The 23,503-nt window shown below is 35.8% G+C and overlaps 1 pseudogene; it reads right to left on the bottom strand.

Moving 5' to 3' along the window:
• Positions 1-11,637: 11,637 nt before the first annotated feature.
• LOC142642868 (protein TRIGALACTOSYLDIACYLGLYCEROL 2, chloroplastic-like) lies at positions 11,638-15,839 on the bottom strand (annotated as a pseudogene).
• Between the last annotated feature and the right edge of the window lie 7,664 nt (positions 15,840-23,503).

Below are 23,503 nucleotides of genomic sequence, written 5' to 3'. Positions count from 1 at the left end.
TTACTGGTTGTACAAATACTGACATGTGGTTTGATTGTGATTCATGAAGTTAGACTTCAAGATAAGTGTTCATCCTAAGTGGTGAAGATACACATTAAGCGTAAATATTATCTTATTAGAGAGATATGAGTACGTGAGATGTAGTAGTAGAAAAGATAATTTATACAATAAATCTGGCTGAAACTTGTTTCCAAACCTTGCCTTAGAGTGACTATAAATTACTCTAAAAGGAAATAACTGTCGGATATATGGTAAATTGTCTTTGAAGGCAAGTGTGAGATTTTGGGGTTTATGCCCTAAAATCCAATTTATTGTCATGTCATAAATAATTAAATTGTTTAATTATATGAGACTATTTGTAAATGAACAAATGAGACATTATCATAGTCCATGAGATGCATAGTATGTAATTTATGTAATTTAGTCACAGAAGATATAAATCACATGTTCTTTGTAAACTCGAAATTTTAGTTCGTAATCGGTGATGAAATTGGGCATTTCATCTGCAAAGACTATTACATATCAACTAAGATGATTTATCTTGATCATGGAAGTAGAGACTTCTAGTTGATGTGTTGATATGTTTTAAGAGTTAAGACATATTGAGTTGGACCGTTGTAAGATTTATTATTTTCCTAACGACTGTCAATTGAATAATAAATCTCACGACTTCTATTTACATGAACTCTCAATCCTAAGAGAATAATGAACCTGGTCATGAAATGTAGGTTGCTTTGATATATCAAGAATGAGATCTAAAGTCATGATCAAAACCTCAATATGTTGGGCAGCCGCATTTAATGTTGATGGAACATATATTCTTAAGATGAAATTCATAATCTCTTAACGGATATATAAAATATTCCCTTGAGATAAGTTTAAAGTGTTTGGTTATTCAGAGTGTTAGGGCTAACCACTTTAGTAAGGAGTTACTAAAGTATATATTTATGAAATTGGATTTCATAAATATATGATGAATAACTTAAAGGATTAAATCGGGTACTCAAGGATTAAGATGTAGTAATCTTCAAAGTGACAGTCAACATTCATGACTTTGTATTACTACGAATATTTTAATGAAGGGGTTGCATGTATAATAAATTCTTGGGATATAATTTATTAATAAAACCTAAAATACAATTATATTTATATAGTAGTATTAAATATAATTAATAGTAACTTTGGATTTGTCAAAAGTTGACAGAAAAGCCCTTGCCCATCGGAGCTAGAGTCCTATATGTTTCCTTTTGGTCCCACTCCAAACCGCATACTAAAGCCCAATTGGAATGACCCAAAAGGCTAGCTCAATTAGATAATCAGTTATATATAAAGAGAGAAACATGCAGGATTTCATAAGGTTTTATGAGGAATGAAATGATGTTTATGTAAGTGTAGGCCACTCTCTTATTCTCCCTTGAACACAAACGTGTAAACTGATTGAGAGACCACACTTCTTGGGTGGAAGTGAAATTGGAGTGAAGATTAAAAGTGTTCCCAAGTACTTCTAATCTTTGTTTTTGAATTTCACCGCACCAAGGTATGCTTTCTTGTTCTTAAATTCTGAAATTTACATAGTACATGTTATCTTTTATGAATGAAGTAGATCTGTTAATTTTTCGCTGCGTATGTTTTGTATGCGATACAAGCATGTGTTTTTCCAACATTGACAATGTAAGCTTCTCTTCCAAAGCAAAGAAATTTTCATGAACTGTGTTGCCAAATCGTTCAAACTCAGGATTGACCCTAGTGCAAGGCTGGTATATGAAGTAAAACCTCGACCCTCCAAGGACTTAGAGAACTATCTGAGCCTCAACTGGTGATCATGAGAGTAGCTGTCAGCGCGTCTACATATCATTTGATATGCTTTCTAGTGTTCCCTATTATGCCATCATACTTAGGGAATATGGGGGTGTGTAGTTAGCTCGGAAAGGTTCTCTTGCTATCTTTTCAGGATTATGAGGTCTGGTATCAACATAAACAACACTTTCCATCTTCTTGGCTTCAATAGAATAGCATGTATATCTTCCCTAGTCAAGTAAGGAGACCCATGAGGACCTTGAGGAGATTGAGGTATAGCTATCTCCTGATGTAAGGACTGAAACTCTGCCCACATAGCATCTTGAGAACGTTAAAGTTTTTCAATGGCAGCCATCATCCCCTTGCTATGACGATGAGCAGTTTCGCCTGATGATTTTGCGCCCTTAGAATGCATGGACATGTGATTTGTGCTTGGTTCTGACCAATGATTCTTACCCACACCAATCAGTATCCCAGTAACCACCTTCTTCTTGGAGGCATGAAGAAAGTGTCTACAAAGAGGAGTGTATAACCTAACAAAAACACTCTAAAGATGGAAAATAACCAAAGATCCCGAGCAGAGTTGCAAAAAATGTACGTGCAAGTTAGATTTGAACTTATTTATGAGAGTGAAATAAGTTATCTAACAGTACATTTACATGAGAGAGCTTGATAAGATGCAAGCTTTGACATGACAGTCAAGAAAATAAAGAAAGTGATAGTAGGACATGAAAAAGTCGCACATTTAGAGAAGAAGAAGAAGCTAACTTTCAAAATAATACAAGATGTACATGAAAAACCCTAGAGAAGGGATAAAAAACCACAATTTGAGAAAGAACACAACATTTTTTCTTGACTTAGTTTGTATTATGTATCAGAAAGAGATTAATTTACAATGAAGTTGCCATTTTCTTCCTATCAACTCTCCACTTTCATCTCAAAATATCTAGTTGGGTTCTTGCCCTAAAAGTTCAGTTGCATGTTCCTTTTATACTTTAAGGAACATGGTTGAGTACAAGGACATGTGTCAAGTTATTATAATCTCACTCTCAAGATCTTTTTACAGTTGTGAAGTTATCTGCTGACTAAAGGATAAGGATTGCGCTAATGTGGCACTGGGACCTGTAAGTAGGTAGCCTTGCCATTGTTTGGGAGACAAGTCTTGGTCATTAAAAGGGATGTTAGGAATACTGTGATCAGCACACATGTCTCCAAGGAAACTCACCATGCATTCAACCAATAAGGGATGTCCTCATAGCCTTCAGATCTGAAAAGTTACTGTGTCCCTTTTTGGTAACACTTGAGTACCGTGTCAGGTGTAAATCTGACTTCCTTCCCAAAGCAGTCACGCATTTGGTCCTAACCAAGACAAAGTCTCTTAGCTATCAACTGCTCTCCCTTATCTCATAGCTGCTTCAAGTGTAGAGTTTAGATTCAATCACTTATGCATTCTCTCGTGCCTTAGTGGTGTTATGTTCAACTATAAATGGGAACAACCCCATAAAAACTGAGATCTCTATTAGAGAATGTGGGTATTGAGTAAAAAGAAAGGAGGTAGATGGTTTGGTGGAGGAAAATGGATGGGTTGGTGGAGGTGGGTCGGGAGAGGGATGGATCGGTGGAGGTGGAGGTGGTTCAGTGGAGGAAAATTGATGGGTCAGTGGAGGTCAGTCGAGGGAGGAAGAGGGATGGATCGGTGGTGTGGAGTTGGGTCGGTAAAGGAATATGGATGGGTTGGTGGATGAAGATCTGCCCAAACTACCTTCATCGGTGGTGGGGCTTGCATGCACAATGGCGGGGCGTTGGGTCGGGGACGACAATCTGAGCTTCACTGGTGGGGTTGTGGGTCGTAGATGATCTAGTCTTCATCAGCTGCCAATCTCTCCATCCTTCGGGTTGGGTTTGATGTGACACGTGAGTGATGAGAGTGAAAGTGAGGAGAAATTTTTTTTTTCAGCAGGAGTGTAAATGGTTTGAAGGTAAAATCAGTGTGTAAAATATTTTACATGTCTGGGTGGGTTATTTTACGGTCAAATATATTAATTTTCAGTTTGACTTTATTTTCCTAAGTTGCCAAACACCATCATTGATGTAAAAATTTTCCCAATTTTCCTTTACACCCAAAACAAACACAGCCCTAATGGGGAAAAAACAAGCCCTCAAGTGAGAGCAGTTATCTATACTACTATTTAAGGGGTTTTCCCAGTTTGGATTGGACATTTTTGTGGTTCAAAAATACCCCTACACCTCTAGATTTAAACAGAGACAAAAATAGGGGTCCATTAGGTTAGAGAAGTGGAAAAGTGAGGATAGAAAATAAGGAATGGATAGAAAAGTTGGAGGATAAAAAAGATTTAATTCTCTCTCCTTTGTGTTTGGTTGGGAGAATAGAAAACTTATTTGTTTGGTGAAAAATAAAGTTGGTATAAATTTACAATTATATCCCTGTTAAATAAAAAAAAGTAACACATTTTTTGATTAAAAAATTGTGTATGGAACCAAATTTTTTTTTTTTTGGTTGAAAAAAAAAAAGAACAAGCCAAAGGAAGATGAAAAAAAAAAGGGATTGAAAAGTATAAGAAAAGAAAAAAAAATATAGAAAAAAAAAAACTGAAATACATAGTATAATAGAGAAAAAAAAATAGAATATAAGTTTTAGAAAAAAAAAAAAAAAAAAGGAATAGAAGCATGAGAAAAGACAAAAACTAAAGAAGATGAAAAAAGAAAAAAAAAGAAAAAAAGAGACAGATGGTAGTATAAAAAAGATGAAAATCAAAGAGAAAAAAGAAAAGAAAGAAAGACGCACTGGTAGTGGCAGGAACAAAACCCAGTGCAGGGCATTTTCATCCACTCTAAGTGTTTCTATTTCCCACTCAGTTTTCTTCCCATTTTGAGGAGAAAACATTTTGGTATGCCCGGAAAGAAAATATTTGGGCCCACCAATTTTTCCTCCCCTCCTTTCAACCAAACACTCACCAAAAATGTTTTCTCTCCCTTTTTTTTTTTTTTTTTTTTTTTTTTTTTTTTTCCATTCTCTCTGAAATCCGCTCCACCAAACATACCCTAAAGGACACCTTGGAAAAAATTTATCTCTAACTCCTTACAAATTTATCACTATTCTGTTGGTTTTCAAACTCAACTCTCTCATATTCCTCCAATCACTAGAAAACTCACCCAAGTTTTCACTTTTTTTTTTTCTTTTTTTTTCCCTTTGTTAAGATTTATCTATTTCTTTTGTCCTTTGTTTTTTCAAAAAAAAAAAAAATCAGATTCCTTTCTCTAATCTAATCTCACATTTTTTTTTCAAATCTCGTCTTCTTTATTTTGGAAAAAAAGTCTCCTACTATAAAAATCACGACTATAATTTCTATCCACATCCTTAAATTTAAGTAAGAGACAAAACTTGAGGATAACACTATAATAATACATCTCTAACTCTCACCTAAAACATTTCCTACAAGATGGGATTACTCTCCCTCTAAACCACTTCTTCAAAACAACTAAAAAAATACAAGTTAAAAAAAATTAAACAATCCCTTTAAAAAAAATCCTCAAGTGTATCTTCTTATCAAATTTTTTTTTTTAAATCCTCATGTTTATCCAAAAAAAAACTAAATAGATATATACTGTTAGGATTAGTGCTCTTAAATCCTATTGTATAATACTATATATGACATTATGTATGATTTAATGTTGTAATTAATAAAGTTGTTTTATTATTATCTAAAATATTAGTAACATGAATATTTGGACATTTTATCTGCGAATACTATAACATATCAACTAAGATTATTTGTCTTGATCATGGAAGTTGAGACTTCTAGTTGATATTTTGATATGTTTTAAGAGTTAAGACATATTGAATTGGACCGTTGTGAGATTTATTATTCTCCTAACGACTGTCAATTGAATAATAAATCTCACGACTTCTATTTGCATGAACTCTTAAGCTTGAGAGAATAATGGACCTGATCATGAGGTGTAGGTTGCTTTGATATATCAGGAGTGAGATTTAAAGTCACGATCAAAACCTCCAGTATGTTGGGCAGCCGCATTTAATGTTGATGGAACATATATTCTCAAGATGGAATTCATAATCTCTTAAAGGAAATATAAAATATTTCCTTGAGATAAGTTTAATGGGTTTGGTTATTCAGAGTGTTAGGCCTAACCACTTTAGTAAGGAGTTACTAAAGTATATATTTATGAAATTGGATTTCATAAATATATAATGAATAACTTAAAGGATTAAACCGGGTACTTAACGATTAAGATGTAGTAATCTTTAAAGTGACAGTCTACATTCATGAATTTGTATTACTACGAATATTTTATGAAGGGGTTGCATGTATAATAAAATCTTGGGATATAATTTATTAATAAGGCCTAGAGTGCAATTATATTTACAGAGTGGTATTAAATATAATTAATGGTAATTTTAGACTTGTCAAGAGTTGACAGAAAAATCCAAGACCCATTGGAGCTAGAGTCTTATTTGTTCCCTTTTAGTCCCACTCCAAGCTACATACTAAAGTCCAATTGGAATGGCCCAAAAGGGTAGCCCAATTAGATAATCATTTGGATATAAGGAGAGAAACATACAACATTTTGTGATGAGATGAAATGGTATGTATGTGAGTGTGAGCATTGTCTTATTCTCTATTGGAAAATGATTGAGATACCACACTTCTTGGGCATAAAGTGGAATTGGAGTGAAGATTAAAAAGTGTTCCCAAGTACTTCTAATCTTTGGTTTTGAATTTCACCGCACTAAGGTACGCTCTCTCGATCTTTGTTTTAAAACTCAGAAATTACATGCTATCTCACATGAATGAAGTAGATCTGTTCATATTCCGTTGCGTGTATTTATATATGTGTTTTCCCAACATATACATGTTTGATTACAATTTAAACTGCTTTTAATTTCTCTTTTAAAAAAACTAACTGCTCTTAACTTCTTATACTTATCCTTATTTATTTACACGCACTCAACATAAATTAACAATATCAAATCCTTCATTGTTCATAATTTTGTCTCTATAAGTTGGAAGTCTTGAATCCAGAGGTTTAATGTGATTTTATGGTGTTTAATCATTAATGTTGTTTTGAAAGTCATATGCCTGATTTTAGGTTCACCGCTAATGCATTATGTTGTTATTTACTTATTTTTATTCTTTTGTGGATGAATTTCTCGGTTAACATTTTTGCCTTGCAGATTGTGTTGGGACCTCAACTATCAGACCTCTTTAAAGTTTCAGGTTTAATGTTTCAAATTAAAAACAATGTCAAAATTTAATCTTGCTTTAGACACTTCTTCACATCTATCATGTTCTATTTTGCTTTAGTTTTTGATCTCGCACATTCTGTCTTTCTTTTTCTTTCTTTTTCACCCATGAGTTATGGAGATGTGTTCCAGTCTAGCAATACTGATGCGGTAATAGGGATGAAGGGAGGACTGTAGCGAAAAGCGAGAAGAGAGAGACAAGAAGGGAGCATGGACTATGGAGTAACCACAACTAAAGCATCTGCTTTGACGTTTTGTGACAATGCAATAATAGAGTAGTTGAGTTATGAGTCTATTACTAATGTTGGGGTTGTCATCTACCACATCAAGGGCCGATCTACAACACTGCATGTTCTTCTTCTTCTTCTTTTTTTTTCTTTTTTTTTTTTTCCTTTTTTCTACTGGGGTTATTGTTGAAAACTTGGATTTGGGTGGTAATGCAAATTGCACAGGATAAGTCTTCACGTGTAGATATAATAGTTTTTTTTTTTTTTTTTTTGAGAGAGTTAGGAAGTTAATCATGAAAGTTACAATGGTTTTTTATTTTATAGTGTCTGTTTGAGAATTACTTATTTCAAATAGTTTATTTGTATATGTGAGACAAAAAAAAAAAAAAAAAAACTGACTTGTTTACCAAAAAGAAAATTGAAAATTAAATTATTTGAAATAAATTTGAGACAAAGATTAATGTGAGACTCACAAAAAGTACATAAATAAGCGAAAAGGCTATCCATATTATTTAAATAAATCATACATTTCATTAAAATAGTCATAGAACTAAAATTATACATTGATAATTTTTTCAACTGCCACATATTAAGTTTGAGAAAAATTATTCCAAATCGATTTGGAACAAATTCATTTCCTAAAATAATATCTGCATTAAGAAATAGATTGATTAAGGAAAAGTAACTTACTTGAAAACTAGCAATTTAATTTTTAAAGTAATATTCCAAGTGAATTATTTTTTGGAAAAATATCAACATTATGTATGAGAGGATCTATTTCAATAGCTAAGTTGAGCGACGTGATAGTATTTTGCAACACTTTGATTAATGAAATTGTATTGAATATAAAATTTTATCAATGATATATTGAAATTTGTTTGGCACAGAAAATCGCAAAAATCAGCTTAGATCTCCTCGAATCTCGCCAACTATGGTTGATATCACATCGGATCTCCTTGAATCTGAGCTTGATCTTGCCAGAGTTGGCTGAATTTGTATATAACATCGGTCGGGTCGGGTGGTATGAGTTTTAGAGAAGAAAACCCACCACTCGACCTGCGAGAGTCGGGTCTTGGGCGCGGAAACCCGTCACCGACCGACGGGAGCGTTAGTTCGAGCTGAAATTGGGTGGGGATCGAGCGGGTTGGTTAGTCCGGCAGGTCTAGGTTGGGTCTGGACACCCCTACCCACAATCAACATGAAGAGACCAGGTATAGAATTTTTTTAATTAAAATTATTGTAATTTATGTGAGTATAAATAAATAAAAAAATCGTGTCAATTTTTGAGTTAGGTCTATGCCAATAGACTCAATACAACTCAACTTGTTTATTAAATGAGCTAAATATGTTGTCTTTGTCAACACAATACTACATGTTTATTAAGTGTTACGTGGATCATGTGTTGTCTACCTAGTTACTAAACAGACAATGTTAATGTTCTAGGGTTTTGACATGATTGTTAAATAGATTGTGTTTGTGTCAAATCATGTAGTCAAAGTATTCAATTAGAAGAACACAAATTGTAACCCCATTGTAGAGTGATATGGGTGAGTGAGTCTGCAGGTTCAAGTATTTGATTAGAACAATTGCATATTATGTTATCTTGCGGTGTGATTTGTGATATAGAAACCTATATAGTGTCAATAGTATTGTATTAAACTGCATGAGAGCATGGTTATATATATATATATATATATATATATATATATATATATATATATATATATATATACCTTTGGCTTTTCAAAAAAAACAAACATTGTTAAGAAGTGAAGCTGTCTAGTTCTATACTCATTTACCTATAGATCTTAGAATATTTTACAATTTACACAAATTTTTTAGATGAAAGGAAGAACACAGATCCATTTGGGACTAAAAGTAAGAGTCAAGGCCCCTTATTTTTCTGCAAAAGCTAGGTTTGATTTAAACTATACAGTTGAATCTAAGTAAGGTTCGTATTCTGTTAACAAATTATTGCATACTTGCTTTAGTAAATGTGTGACCTTGACATAATGAAACTAAAACCGGATACAAGCTCAGACTAGAATATTCACTGCTGTCTTTCTAAATATTGTTTAATCTTTCGAGTAATTTATGGGTAATGACTAATGTCTCACCTCTGTAGTCTACCTTAGTCCTTAAAAAGCCCTCAATTGTAGAAACATTTAGATTTTATATTTTGCTATGTATGTCAATGATAATTTAATTACCTTAAGCAAAGCTTGGCCGTTGAACTGTCTATCACATTATCTAATCTGTGGAAGCAATGACATATGAAAAGTGCCAACACCCAAATGAGAACTGGTTATGTTTATGCTTTAAGGACGTGCCAGCCGTTTTGTGAATATGCTGCAGCATTTTCAACAGTCAAATCATTGCCTGGCACACAACTACAGGTATACATATTACAGTTAGCATTATTTTCTTCAAATTGTCTTCTTTAATTTTCTCCGCAATGTTTTACAAAGTTGTCTTGTTCATGTTTTGTTTACTTTTGGAAACAGTGATCTGTCAGTTTGGTGTTTCTACTGCGATGCCTATTTGGATGCTCAAGTGATTATGCAACTGCGGCCTGTTTATGAGATAGCCTACATTCTGAAATTTGGTAAGGCTCCACCATTTCGCAGTCTAATAATTAAGTTTGCAAGATTGTCAAGCTAGGGGTTGAGGGTTCATCATCAGGCAGTGGAAGTTTGACATTGTAGAATTTGAAGTTTACCTTTTGGTGCATAGGAGGGTTGGAGTTTGAACTTACTGAAGATTCAATGTACTACTCACTTAAATCCAACACTAAATAGGAAATTGTAAAAGATTATTGATATATGATTGTCACATGACCAGTGCATGAGTTGGACTTTCTGTTGCAAGCAATCTTTGTACCTGACCAAAGGTAAAAATATCTATGAAAGGACCTTTTTTAATCTCATATGGATCCATCCAATGATTATAGTGGGCACATTGCAAGTCACTTGCAAACTGAGAATTTAGGTTTGCAAAAAAATTTCCTTTGTATGTATGGTATTCTCTAAATTGGTTGTCTTGCCCCGGTAAGCTTTGTGGCAATGTCTAGCAGTAGCCAAGCTCCAGTTATACGTCTCTTTGTATGTTGATGCACATCACAAAAGGTTAAGAGTAGTATATCAAACCTGTTTCTTTCAATTAATTACTATTATACAGCGCAAGGCATGAAATTACAGGGTTCTTATAAAGATGCTACAATGTGCCATTTTGGAGGATGTCATTAATGTTTGGTTGTTTGAACATGCTGGACAAGTGGGCATAGGGTTTTATCATTAAGGACATAGTTTGTAGGGAGTTTTGGGTAATGTCTGTGGAGTCAGAAAGGTTGAGATGTTCCTTCAAGCTGCGCAGGAATCGTGTAAATTTCTCAACTGATGCAGTCCTTTTCTCCAACCTGTTTAATATAGCAAAAAACATGTGGCTTCTTTTTAAGTAAGAGACAAACTGGGCCTGGTTGGTCAAGTGAATTAATAAGAATTGTTAGGTTGTCTGTTATAAGAGAGCCAGATGGTTATGCTTTGGACCATTTATAGTGTGAGTTTGGCATGAATTATTTTTGCCAACTTATGTTATTATTTAACTTATTTTTGCTACTATTTATGGATCTCACTATACTATTTTAGCTAACTTTTAGTGTTTTAATTTAATGTTCAACTTCTTAGGACCACCATGGTGTTGCTTTGTCTTAACTTGATGGGAGTTGCAGGGTGGGAATGGCATTGCCAAGCGTGAAGCAAGTGTATCTTGCTAGGGGTTGGCTGCACGGCCTTTTCTATATGGATAGCACATACATCAGATTGTTCATATTGGACTATTCTTGGGGCCAATAATTTTCCATGTCCTACTGTGCAACAAAAATGGCATTTCCATGTAAGTGAAAAGACCAAGGCAGCGCAAATACATGCTCTAGAAGCTGCTACATGTCCTTGTACTGGAGATGTGGTCTTCAAATATACCAGTAGGGACAAGACAACCACCACCCAATTATAACAAGGAGTCTTTGGTAGAATCATGGAAATCGAGTCTCAAATTGCCAGGCATATAGAAAAATATTGGCTGAATAGCAACAACTGTTGTCTAGTTATAAGTTACTAGACGACTAGGGTAAAATGACGAGTGAAGAAACAAAGAACTCAATAAAAAGGAATGTAATTCAGTCCCATTAGACTGTATAGCATCAGTTACAAATTCCAAATGTCACGAGCTAATCTAGGCATTCTTTTTCCTTAGCTGCATCTGCCAACTCAAATTTTAAAAATTAAAGGGAAGGAGACAACCCGATATGAGAAATTTATCCATGATCATATGTTTGATGTTGCAATAAAACCCTTTGCAATAAACAAACGGAACCTCCAAGCCAAATGCTGAGAATGCATACTTTGACTAGAATTCACATTTAAACCAGATAAAAGTATGCAACTTTTACCTTTAGCATCAAAGCCTTTCTATGCAAGTGCAACCAAAAGAAAATCCCAAAAAGGACAAACTTCAGATTCTCCCTAAAATGACAATGAAAGAAGCGCACCGTTTTTAACCATCTAATTAACTATCATAATATGTTTCCCTATTTCCAACTTTCATTTGTCTTCACATTAGCCTGCTAAGGGACCTGACAAGTGCTTTCAAATTCTGTTTTGTAGCCTCATCACCCGTAAATCCCTGAATATCAGAGCATATATTCTGCAATGGTGGTTGGACCGAGAAATGGAAATGTATAGAGAAGGGGAAAAATTAATAAATAAATAAACACAGCTCAGGACTTATAATCAGCAAAAATTTTAGGCAGTTTGTCAATTTAGGATCTCACCTCAATGTTCTTCAAGGTAAAAAGCAAAGTTTGAATAGAATCCTGAATCAGTAAAGTGTTCTCTGGGGTCATGATAGTTGAATGTACCCTGCTGCACAAATAAAAATGAAAATATTAAAATGGTTTCCTTTTTGGGGTAGGGAAAAGCAAAAGGGATTAGGATCCCTTTTCATGGCAAATGACAAGGATCCTTTTCCGGGTATAAAGTGTTAGAAATTAGTTGGAATCTACTAAAACGGTAACCATGTGATACAAGATGTCAAACCTTATATGTCCAGATTTATACATAAAATAAAGGTTGCACAATTCACCTCAATTCCTCACAGGATTCTGTAAGGCTTCTGGTTAATTTATCAACGTCCTGTAGCAAACCACTATCACGAACTTCAGCCAGCAAAGGTTGAACATCTTCAGCCAGGGCTTTGATCTGAGACATAACTACATTAAAACTAAATAGTGCACAAGAAACATTAATGCTGATTACACAAATGGATCTTTCTTAGTTATATAGATGCATGCACATGACAAAACATAGACACACAAATTCCAATTTCTCCTGCATAATGAATTTTCTAAATATTGTTGAAGTTGCCAACTTGTCATGAATCTTGGCACAATACATCAGGCACTGCTACCATGTCCCTGAAAAAAGCTAGGGTAAACTAGAACAGTTCACCATTTTAGTTTTAACATGAATAATGAAACACAGTTATCTTAATTGCCATGATGTGGTTCTCTATGACAAAAAAATAGACACAGCAACAGTTACAGATAATATAACTCAATATGCAAGGATCAGGTAAGCTTAAATGCAAGAGAAGATATGCTGGAAACGTGTCTAAAGTGTGTCAATATATCCAGAGTTGTGAAAGATCTACTAACTTCTTCAACATAACACTGACATTTCTCCAAGTGAGATTCCTTGAAGGATCACAGCCCTATTAAGCAACTTTTTAAATGACTATTTCCCATCTGATTTAATTACTTTTACCCCAATAACTAACTGTGGAAAATGTCCAAATGCTTCCTGTAAATAGCATAACTGTAGAACAATGAAGGCATTATATGTTCTCTTAAAGCCAAAGCCAAAGATGTCAGAAGTTCCCACTCACAATACGTCTTACACCTAATTTCTTTAATAGTGTAACACATAATGCTCAAGAAGATAATTCTTGCTAGTGGACTTGTCAAACTAAGCCGCAGATGGCAGACTAGGATGTTTATCTCATTACACACTTTGCCAATTCCCTGATGACAACAACCCTCCTAAACAATTTTGAAAATCTGATCTTGAAGAGGACTACAAGAATATAAATGGGTGAATTCCTCAAGGATTGTCTTAAATTGAAAAATAATTGGACAACAGGAAAGTTCTTAAAGAAATCAAGTTTTTAAGGGACAATACTGCATACTCAAGATGTAACTTCCTTAACTATGTAACTTATACGCTAGATTTTCAGTTTGTATAATCCTCACTTCTATCTCCATGGATATTCAATTGATTTGATGTTTATATGGCAATTTCTAAAGCTACTCTCACTCCACTCCACATATATTCAATTTAAGAATTGAACTCTTTCAAGCTTTGCAATAAATCCATGTTTCATATATCAAAAAGCTTCATCCATAATCTTTAAGGACTGCCCCACTGCCACATCTCTTTAGATATGTTTAAGGATGTAATCGGTTTCCTATGGTAAAGGGCAATGCTCTGTTAAATTCTTTAGATTAGGCACATTCATTTGGTTTGCACTTTTCCCTTGTAAATAGATGCCTCAACAATTTCTTGCATGTAGACACTCGACCTATCTTAATAAATCAAATAGGGTAGCTTAATAGGAAAGTATGTAGCTACTACATTCTATATCTTTACTAACAAATTCTTCATTTTTCCATAAACTTGCTTGGCATTTGCAACAGTAATACCGTTATCTAGTTCTACAACGCAGTCAATAACTATTTTCAGTTAAACATATAAACCAAGAGATGCACATCCTACCTTTGAGAGCAATGGCCTTGCTTCTTCAATAGCAGATAAAACTCGTTTAGCCAGTGAATAGTGGTTGGCAATACCAATGTCCTCCACTTCACGTCCCAAACGGGTGAATATCCCCACCAATGCATCCAAACTTACTCCATGATTTCCCTTTATCTTGTGGCGATCACATACAATTAGTCCTTCTTCAGAACATTTTGGGTCACGTGGCCCTACTGAAGGTGTTGGAATTGGATTGCGAGGTGTAATTTCAATTAAAGTTTCCATGAGAAGACCCGATTGGTTCACCTCTATAAATGAATTTTGAGGTATGACTGTTTTATCGTCATCAACCTACAAAGAGAAGGCAATACATTAAAGTAAAATACGTACACCAATTTCATTGTTGAGATGGAAACATGAACAAAATTATGCATCTGTAACAAGATTATGGTGTCAAACTCACCTCAACAACTGCTTCAATACTTCTCAATGAAGGATTAATGCAGATGACATTGCCAACATTCACCCCTCTGATCCTCACTGGTGTTCCGATGCTAATACCACAAGCTTGAGCAAACTCGAACACAGCCTGAGACTTGTGGAATTTATGCCGTATTTGATACCCCCTCAACCAAGACAAACTGAGAGCTATGAGAACAGTACCAGACACTAGAAACAACCCAACACCACCTTCCTAAATGCTCTTCCGACAAAACCCAAAATCATTCAATGGCCACAATGTTTGCCACCAAATAGTTTGAGGAACATCCAAAACCAAAGAAAATGGGTTCTTAGTTTCCACATTAGAGGGTGGGTGACTACGTCCTGTATCAGCGGATGTAGCTCTTATCCGGGCTGGTTTCCTCTGTGATTTCAATGGCAACTGGGGCAAGCAATTTGAAGAACTACTCGGTAAAGTAAGAATTGGTGAGTATAGCACTTTTGGGCATCCTGAGACATGGGCCATAGGATTTCCAACCATCTTTTACTCAACCCCAGCTGAGAAATGTTTGCATCAATACCCCTTTAAACAATGGCAAGAGCACTAAAGTTTGAAATTTGCAACTATGGTCTATCAAGAACAAAAGGAAATGTGGGTTTTATATGTCTAAAGCTGATATATATATATATATACACACACACACTCCAATTTGATGGATTTTACACTCCCTTTAGTTACTATGAAACTGATAAAAAAAATTATAAAAAAAAAGTTCCAAGTCTTATGATCTACGTTCTTATTATCTTTATGCACACAAAAAATAATAATAATAAAAAATAAATGCAACTTGTTTAACAAGAATAACTAAATAAATGACTTATATTCAATAATTGGTTTTCTTTTTGAAAGGAAAAGAAAGATATAAGAAAAGCACACCTAAACTAAGAGAAGCACTTGTATTCTACCAGAGTTGATTTAGGCTTGCCTTCCGTGTCCCACTTACTTTCTCTTCACTTCCTTCCCTATATTTTCTCACAAACCAGACAGAGAATGTTGTGAAAATGAAAAGCATGCATAACAAAATATATAGAAAATACTAGCAGTCTAATGAAAACCAAAAAGCAGGATGTCATATCTATATATTCTGACATTTTTACCTTGGCTAGGACTCAAGGTATCTGAGAATTGTGTCACAGTCCGTGACACAATTCGCAGGATTTTCCGACATGGGAAATCTAATCACGGTGAGGTTTCGATTCTAACATACGCAGTTGTACTTTGTATTGGAGTATAAAGTACTATAAACTATATATAAGTCTAGTTGGTCAAAAATGAAGAGGAAAATGCTAAAGGTGCTCGTGCGGCACGTGACTCGCACCTGCCAGCCCATTGGTTTTATAAGACTCTTTTTTTTTTTTTTTTTGTGGAAACGGTTTTATAAGACTTTATAAAGTGGTTGAGCCTGTGCTACTGTCTTCATCACCCTTACATTGTCACTTTCCAAGATCACCTCCATAAAACCAGCATCTATAGCAAATTAAAGAGCTTCGTGACAAGCCAGCACCTCCACCTCTTCACTATCCCTCACTACTCCACTCTTGGCCGAAATAGCAGCCATCACTTCACCATTCCCATTACAAACCACAACCCCAAAACCCGAAGTAGCTCCATTATTAAAACATGCTCCATCAAAGTTCAGCTTGAATAATGTTAGAAAATCACATATTTGTATCGCATGCAAAACATACGCAGCGGAAATTTTACAGATCTATTTCACTCGCAATCGATAACATGCACTATGTAAGTTTCAGAATTTAAGAACAAGAGAGCGTATCTTGGTGTGGTGAATTTCAAAACAAAGATCAGAAGTACTTGGGAACACTTTTAATCTCCACTCCAATTCCACTTTATGCCCAAGAAGTGTGGTCTCTCACACTCACATACACACCATTTCATATACTTCTTAAATTTTGTATGTTTCTCCCTTAATATTTAACTGATTATCTAATTGGACTAGCCTTTTGGGCCTTTCCAATTGGGCTTAAGTGTGTGGCTTGGAGTGGGACCAAAATGGACCAATATGACACTAGTTCCAATGGGTTTTGGGCTTTTCTGTCAGCTCTTGACAATTCCAAAGTTACCATTAATTATATTTAATACCACTATATACATATAATTACACTCTAGGCCTTATTTATAAATTATATCTGAAGACTTTATTATACATGTCCCTTCATAAAATATTCGTAGTAATACAAAGTCATAAATGTAGACTGTCACTTTGTAAATTACTACATCTTATCCTTGAGTACCCAGTTTAATCATTTAAAGTTATTCATCATATATTTATGAAATCCAATTTCATAAATATATACTTTAGTAACTTCTTACCAAAGTGGTTAGGCCTAACTCTTTGAATAACTGAACCCATTAAACTTATCTCAAGGGAATATTTTATATTTCCATTAAGAGACTATGAATTCCATCTTGAGAATATATGTTCTATTAACATTAAATGTGGCTTCCTAACTTACTGAGGTTTTGACCGTTACTTTAGATCTCACTCCAAATATATCAAAACAACCTACATTTCATGATCAAGTCCATTATCCTCTCACGATTAAGAGTACATGTAAATATAAGTCGTGAGATTTATTATTCATTTGATAGTCGTTAAGAGAATAATAAATCTCACAGCAGTCCAGTTCAATATGTTTTAACTCTTAAAACATATCAACATATTAACTAGAAATCTCCATTTCCATTATCAAGACAAATCATCTTAGTTGATATATTATAGTCTTCACAGATGAAATGCCCAATTTCATCACCGATTACGAACTACAATTCTGAGTTTACAAAGAACTTGTGATTTATATCTTCTGTGACTTTTCACATAAATCACATAAATCACATACTATGCATCTCATGGACTATATGATAATGTCCGAATATTCGTGTTACTATTATTTTAGATAAAAATAAAACAACTTTATTAATCACAACATAATGTCATACATAGTATCATATAATAGTAATTAAGGGCACATATCCTAACAAATAAATCTCCTTGCGGTAGCTGCCATCCCTGACTTACTGAAACGTGAACTGTCACAGGTACACTCAGATGCTCTTGCACTTCATGAAACTCACTCAAATAATCCAAAGCTAGCTGGTATGACCATGATGGATGTTGAAACGAACCCCCATGCTAGACCGAGTTCCGCTGAAGCCAAATTTGCCAACAGATCACCCAAAATAATTCCAACTCTTTAAGTGACAACCTCCGCATGAGACTAGCAACCAGTTACCCAAAATCCACTTGCATAGCACCGAATTTTTGAAACCTGATTGCACTGCCAGCCCAAACGTCCTGTTCTGCCCTACACTCCCAAAGCACATGCAGCACCAATTCATCTACTTTATGACAAAAACAACACCGAGCATCCTCTAACACCCTCTTTCGCACCAGGTTGTCCTTTGTAGGCAATATATTATGGCATGCTCTCCATGAAAAAATTCTAACCTTATTTAGAACCTCAGCCTTCCATATCCGTGACCACAAGGAAATATTTGATCTTTGCACTGAAACCTCCCCATACTCTCCGCCAACCTCAGTTGCTTAGCCACATGGTACCTGGACTTCACATTGTACTTGCCATTCTTTGTAAAGGACCAAGCCAAGACATCCTGCACCCCTCGCCTACTTAAGGGAACTTAGAGAATAGCTTCAGCATCATACGGGTGGAACAAAGTAAGGATTCAATCTCTATCCCACTAGTGGTTCTGCCAATCAATCAAATCTGAAACTTTCTGCTCCCAAATTTGCTCCTCAGGTTGGAAAAGAACACTCCTTGTTGGCTGATTAGGTAACCAACAATCCTTCAAAACATGGATAGAAGCACCATTCCCCACTCTCTAATAACACCATTTCCTCAATACCGGTTGAGCAACTAATAAACTCTTCCAAACATAGGAGTTGTTCTGACAATCCTTCGCCTCAAGGAACTCACACCGTGGAAAGTACTTTGCCTTAAAGCAGCTATACAAAAGAGAGTTTTTGTCCTGGAAAAATCGCCATCCTTGTTTAGCTAGCATAGCTAGATTAAAAGCTTGAATATAAATCCCATCCCTCCCTTCTTCTTCGACTGCGTCAGAAAACTCCAACTCTTCCAGTGAATTTTCCTTTCCTCACCAATTTGACCCCACCAAAATCTAGCACGCATAGCACCCAATTCATCACATATTTTTCCAGGCAATTGAAACACCCCCATCATATAAGTGAGAATAGATTGAGCCACTGCTTTTATCAAACCTCATTTCCAGCCCTTGAAAGCATCTTCCCCTTCCAACCTTGAATCTTTTTCCAAACCCTTTCCTTAATGAAATCAAAAGTTTCATATTTCCTTCTTCCAATCAAAGTAGGCAACCCCAGATAGGAATCAAACTTAGCCACCTCCTTCACCTTCAGTTGGTCAACAATCCATGCTTTCTGCTCCACCTTCACATTGCTACTGAAATAGGTTGAAGACTTCTCAAGATTAATGCATTTACCAGAAGCATCAGCTTATAGCTGTAAAGTATCTGATACAACCTGCACTTCCTCGTTATTAGCCTGACAAAAAATCAAAGAGTCATCAGCAAAAAGCAGATTAGTTATATGAGGAGCATTCCTACAGATTGCCACTCCATGCAACCTCCCATCTAATTCTGCCTTAGCAAGGAGCGAGGTAAAACCTTCTACATAAATCAAAAACAAATAAGGGGACAGCGGATCTCCTTGACGAATACCTCTAGAAGGCATGATATTCCCATAGGCTTTTCCATTGATCTGAACTGAAAAGGACGGTGTAGAAATACATTTCATAATCGTATCCACCCAGACTTCCGGAAAACCCAATTTAATCATCATACCCTGAAGGAAGCCCCATTCCACCCTGTCATAGGGCTTACTCACATCCAATTTAAGAGCTAATGCCCCCTCTTTTTGCATTTTTTTCTAATATGCAAGGCATGCAAAGTCTCATAGGCTACTAGCACATTATCAATAATAAAGCAGCCAGGAACAAAAGCACTTTAAGAAGGAGAAATAATCTGTGGCAAGATCAACTTCAATCTGTTCGCCAATACTTTTGAAATAATTTTATAAATCACATTATAGAGGCTAATCAGTTTGAAGTCAGCCATTTTTTCCAGTTTCTTTACTTTAGGAATCAGCGCTATATGAGTATAATTAACATCAGGCTCTATATTACCAAAATGTAAAAAATCTAACACAGAATCAGTCACCTCATTACCCACAATATTCCAAATTTTTTTTATAGAAAAGTACATTAATACCATCGGGACCAGGAGCCTTTGTTGGTCCCATCTAAATCAATGCTGCTTTAACTTCTTCACTACTAAACGGCCTAGAAAGCACCTCCAGCATATCATCTGTAATTTTGTGATTTATTGTGCTGAGACATTCCTCCATTCTGTCACAAGTACCTGCATTAAAAATATTCATGAAATAATTAGACGCCACCTTAACCACATCCTCAACTTCCTCCACCCAAACCCCATTAGCATTTTTAATTCCCTCAATAAAATTCTGCCGCCTTTCTTTGGGAGGCTTTGGAATGAAAAAAATTTAGTATTCCTATCTCCATGTTTTAGCCATGACACTCAGGATCTCTGACGCCCAAAATATCTCTTGCTTCAACAATAGGTCCTCAAGTTGCTTACTTACATAGAAACTCACTTCTGCTCTCTTCGGTCAGCTCAAATTCATTCATCACCTCCAATTTTTTTTTTGAAGCCTTTTAATCTCTTCTGTTTCAGGTTTGGTCTTAGAAGAACCCCATGCATGTAGTTCAACCCCACAAGCTTGGACTTGATCCCTTTGTCCAAGCTTCAATCACGGCTTCCTCACAATCTGCCCACAACAACCAATTCTCTTCAAACTTGAAACCACCAGCCCCCCTTCCCCTAACCCGCCTATCAATCATGGTTTTCAAAAGAATAGGAATATGATCAAAAGCAGGGTTGAACAGATGGGATACCGAACTTTCAAGAAATTTGTCAATCCACACCCTATTAGTTGTAGCTCTATCCAACCTTTGTTTTTTGTGAGCTGAACCTGGCCACCTATTAGTCCATGTAAATTTATGCCCAATGAACCCTAAGTCAGTCAACCCGCAATCCTCTAAGCTACCTAAAAGTCCTCCATCTGATTATACTAAGGTGCATGGATACTTTGCTTCTCAGAAGCATGAAGAATGGCATTGAAATCACCTATACAACACCAAGGACCCTCAATGAAAGACCATAAATGAGATAAAAGAGCCCAAGACTTCTGCTTTTCATGCCTCTAGCCACCCATAGAATCCTGTGAGATACCACACAAAACCATCATCTTCCACTACCTTCGCTAAAATATGGTTATTAGAAAAATTAATAACATCTAATGTCATCTTCTCCCTCCAAAGTAAAGTCAACCCGCCAGCTAAATTTGGCTTTTTAACTATCAATTTATTTTTAAATGGTAAATCACAACAATGCTTCTTAAACCCACCTCTATCCAACCTTGTTTCCATCAAGAAGCATACATCGGGAACTTGTTACCTCACTAACTTGTGAAGGCTTTGAACTATCCAAAGGTTCTCAAGCTCTTGGCAATTTCAACTTAAAAGCCTCATTGCTCTAGGCAAGGGTGATTCAACACCCTTGCCACTTCATTCATGTTTGATTCATCACTGACCTTCCCCATTTTTCCTATACACTTCTCATCCTCTGTCTCCCCAAAAGAAAACACCTCCAACATATTTCTTTTACCCAAGATGGACTTAGCTTCTTCCTTTAATATTCCCACAGGCCCATCATCCATACGTGCAAGCCTAGTCCAAGTATTTTTCTTTTAGTTACTGTTCAGCCCAACCCCTTCTTCAGTATAGTACACGTGCTCTTTGTGAATAGCTAGCGCCAAATCAGTCCCTACATCTAGGCTTGAATTGTGAACACCTAAATCAACTGAACATGATACTCTATTTTCCTTATCCACTTCCCCAAGCCCATGATTCTTGGCCCAATCCTTGTGACCTGTGAATTCTGCCCCCACCAATCCGGTTACCCCTCCACCACTTTCCATAGTCGTTTTGTTAGGGAAACTATCCTTGCCGCCGCCGTTTTCATTCATCTCTAGCGTGCTCTGTGAACCACTCGACCCCTTCCTCCTTCCATTATCTCTATCACTGTTACCCTCCTTCATAAATTTCCATTTCAATGGTGAACATGCCCTCCCACCTGCCTTCAACCAATCCTCATTGCCACAGTCCACCTCACTCCCAGATTTTGTTTTACTGAAGTACTTCGCACAGTGTCGTAAGTCATGCCCTAAAAGTCCACAGTAATGGCAAAATACCGACAACCGGTCATACTTGAAGTTCACCCAGTGTTTCTCCCCATACGAACTTGCCAAAAAAGCCCCTCGTTGTATTTCTTTATCTAAAGGAATAGCAATCTTGACCCTCATAAAGAAATTTTGGCTATCATTGATGCGCCACTTCTCCACCTCCAAAACCTTGCCCAACCGGTTCCCCATCTCCTCTGCTACCAGAGAAGATCTCATATCAAAAGGAGCCCCCCAGATTTGCACCCATAAAGGAACTGAGTCAAACTTGACATTCATCGCCGTCATCCCCGATTTCCATCTGGTAAGCAACAGAGTGTTATCAAAACACCAAAGGCCTCCTATATAAACTCCGTCCAACTCGAATTCAAATCTAAACTTGAACTGGAACAGGTTTGACCCCACCTCAACGACCTGCACTCTATCTTCCAATCCCCACGCATTTTTTAGTGTAACCAAGCAGCTCTTTTATTAAAGGTTTTGCATGTTAAAAATTTTCCAATAAGACTCAAAGCATAGCTCTCTAATTCCTCTCTTCAACCTTCATCTGAAATAGTAATAATCTCTTCTTCCTCCATAGTTAAAGTCATCTTCTCTAAAATCTGTGAGACGTCGTCTACCATGATGAAGGAGTCTGCAACGTGAAAGACAAAAGAAAGCAACCCCGTATAATTATATTTTAATTAACTCTTTAACAAATAAATTTTCAACATTTATATTTTTACTAATTTTTAACTTGTAATTTTAGGACCATGAACAATTTCATTATTATTTTCACAACCATCTTATTTGACAAATTGTGATTGATTGTCTCTTTTACATGAATCTGCCACTTTTTATTTTTTTCACAATTTCCAATCGAGAAGTGATAATTTATTATACGCTATTATAAATGGACAAAGTGGTTTTGTTGATGCCCATTCTTTTGGCAAAAGGGTCCAACGACAGAAGAAGCCCAACAATATAAAAAAGGTGGAGAAAGAAAAATGGCAAAGTAAATACCATTGAGCCAGAATGGCAGGAATAATGATCCACATGCCCACAAAATAATAAAGTAGCCCCAAAGAAAGCAATTGGGCCAAGGAAGCCCCAAAAAAACAAAGTAGTAAGCCCATGGAAATCGTAAGAAATTTTAAAAAAAAAAAAAAAAAAAAAGCAAAAAAGAGATAGAGGAGCCCAAAGAAAGGAATTAGTAAATGGGATTGGTTCAAAGGCCAATAAACCCAAAGGTAAAAGATGTGGTAATAGGGTCGAGAAAGCCCAAAGGATTTAGCAAAAGCTCATGGGAAAGTAATAAGTAAGAAAGAATAAAATGGGCGATGCCCAAAGAATGAAACGAGTCGAGGACGCCTAAGGAATAAAATGGGCCGAGGAAGCTCGAGATGTTGTATAAACTGATCCAGCAAAAATGATGAGCAGTAGCAACTGAAGGAAGGAATAATATATGTGAAACTGGCATGGCAAACACTTTAACCCGCAAGCCCAAAAGTAATAAGGTAAACAAGGGTAAATAGTATCATAGCAGGAACTATGTGTTGGAAAAACTGATTTTGTATC

This window comes from Castanea sativa, chromosome 7 (assembly GCF_040712315.1).
Source record: "Castanea sativa cultivar Marrone di Chiusa Pesio chromosome 7, ASM4071231v1".
NCBI classification, from domain to species: domain Eukaryota; kingdom Viridiplantae; phylum Streptophyta; class Magnoliopsida; order Fagales; family Fagaceae; genus Castanea; species Castanea sativa.
This window is presented reverse-complemented; position numbering and strand designations above follow the sequence as displayed.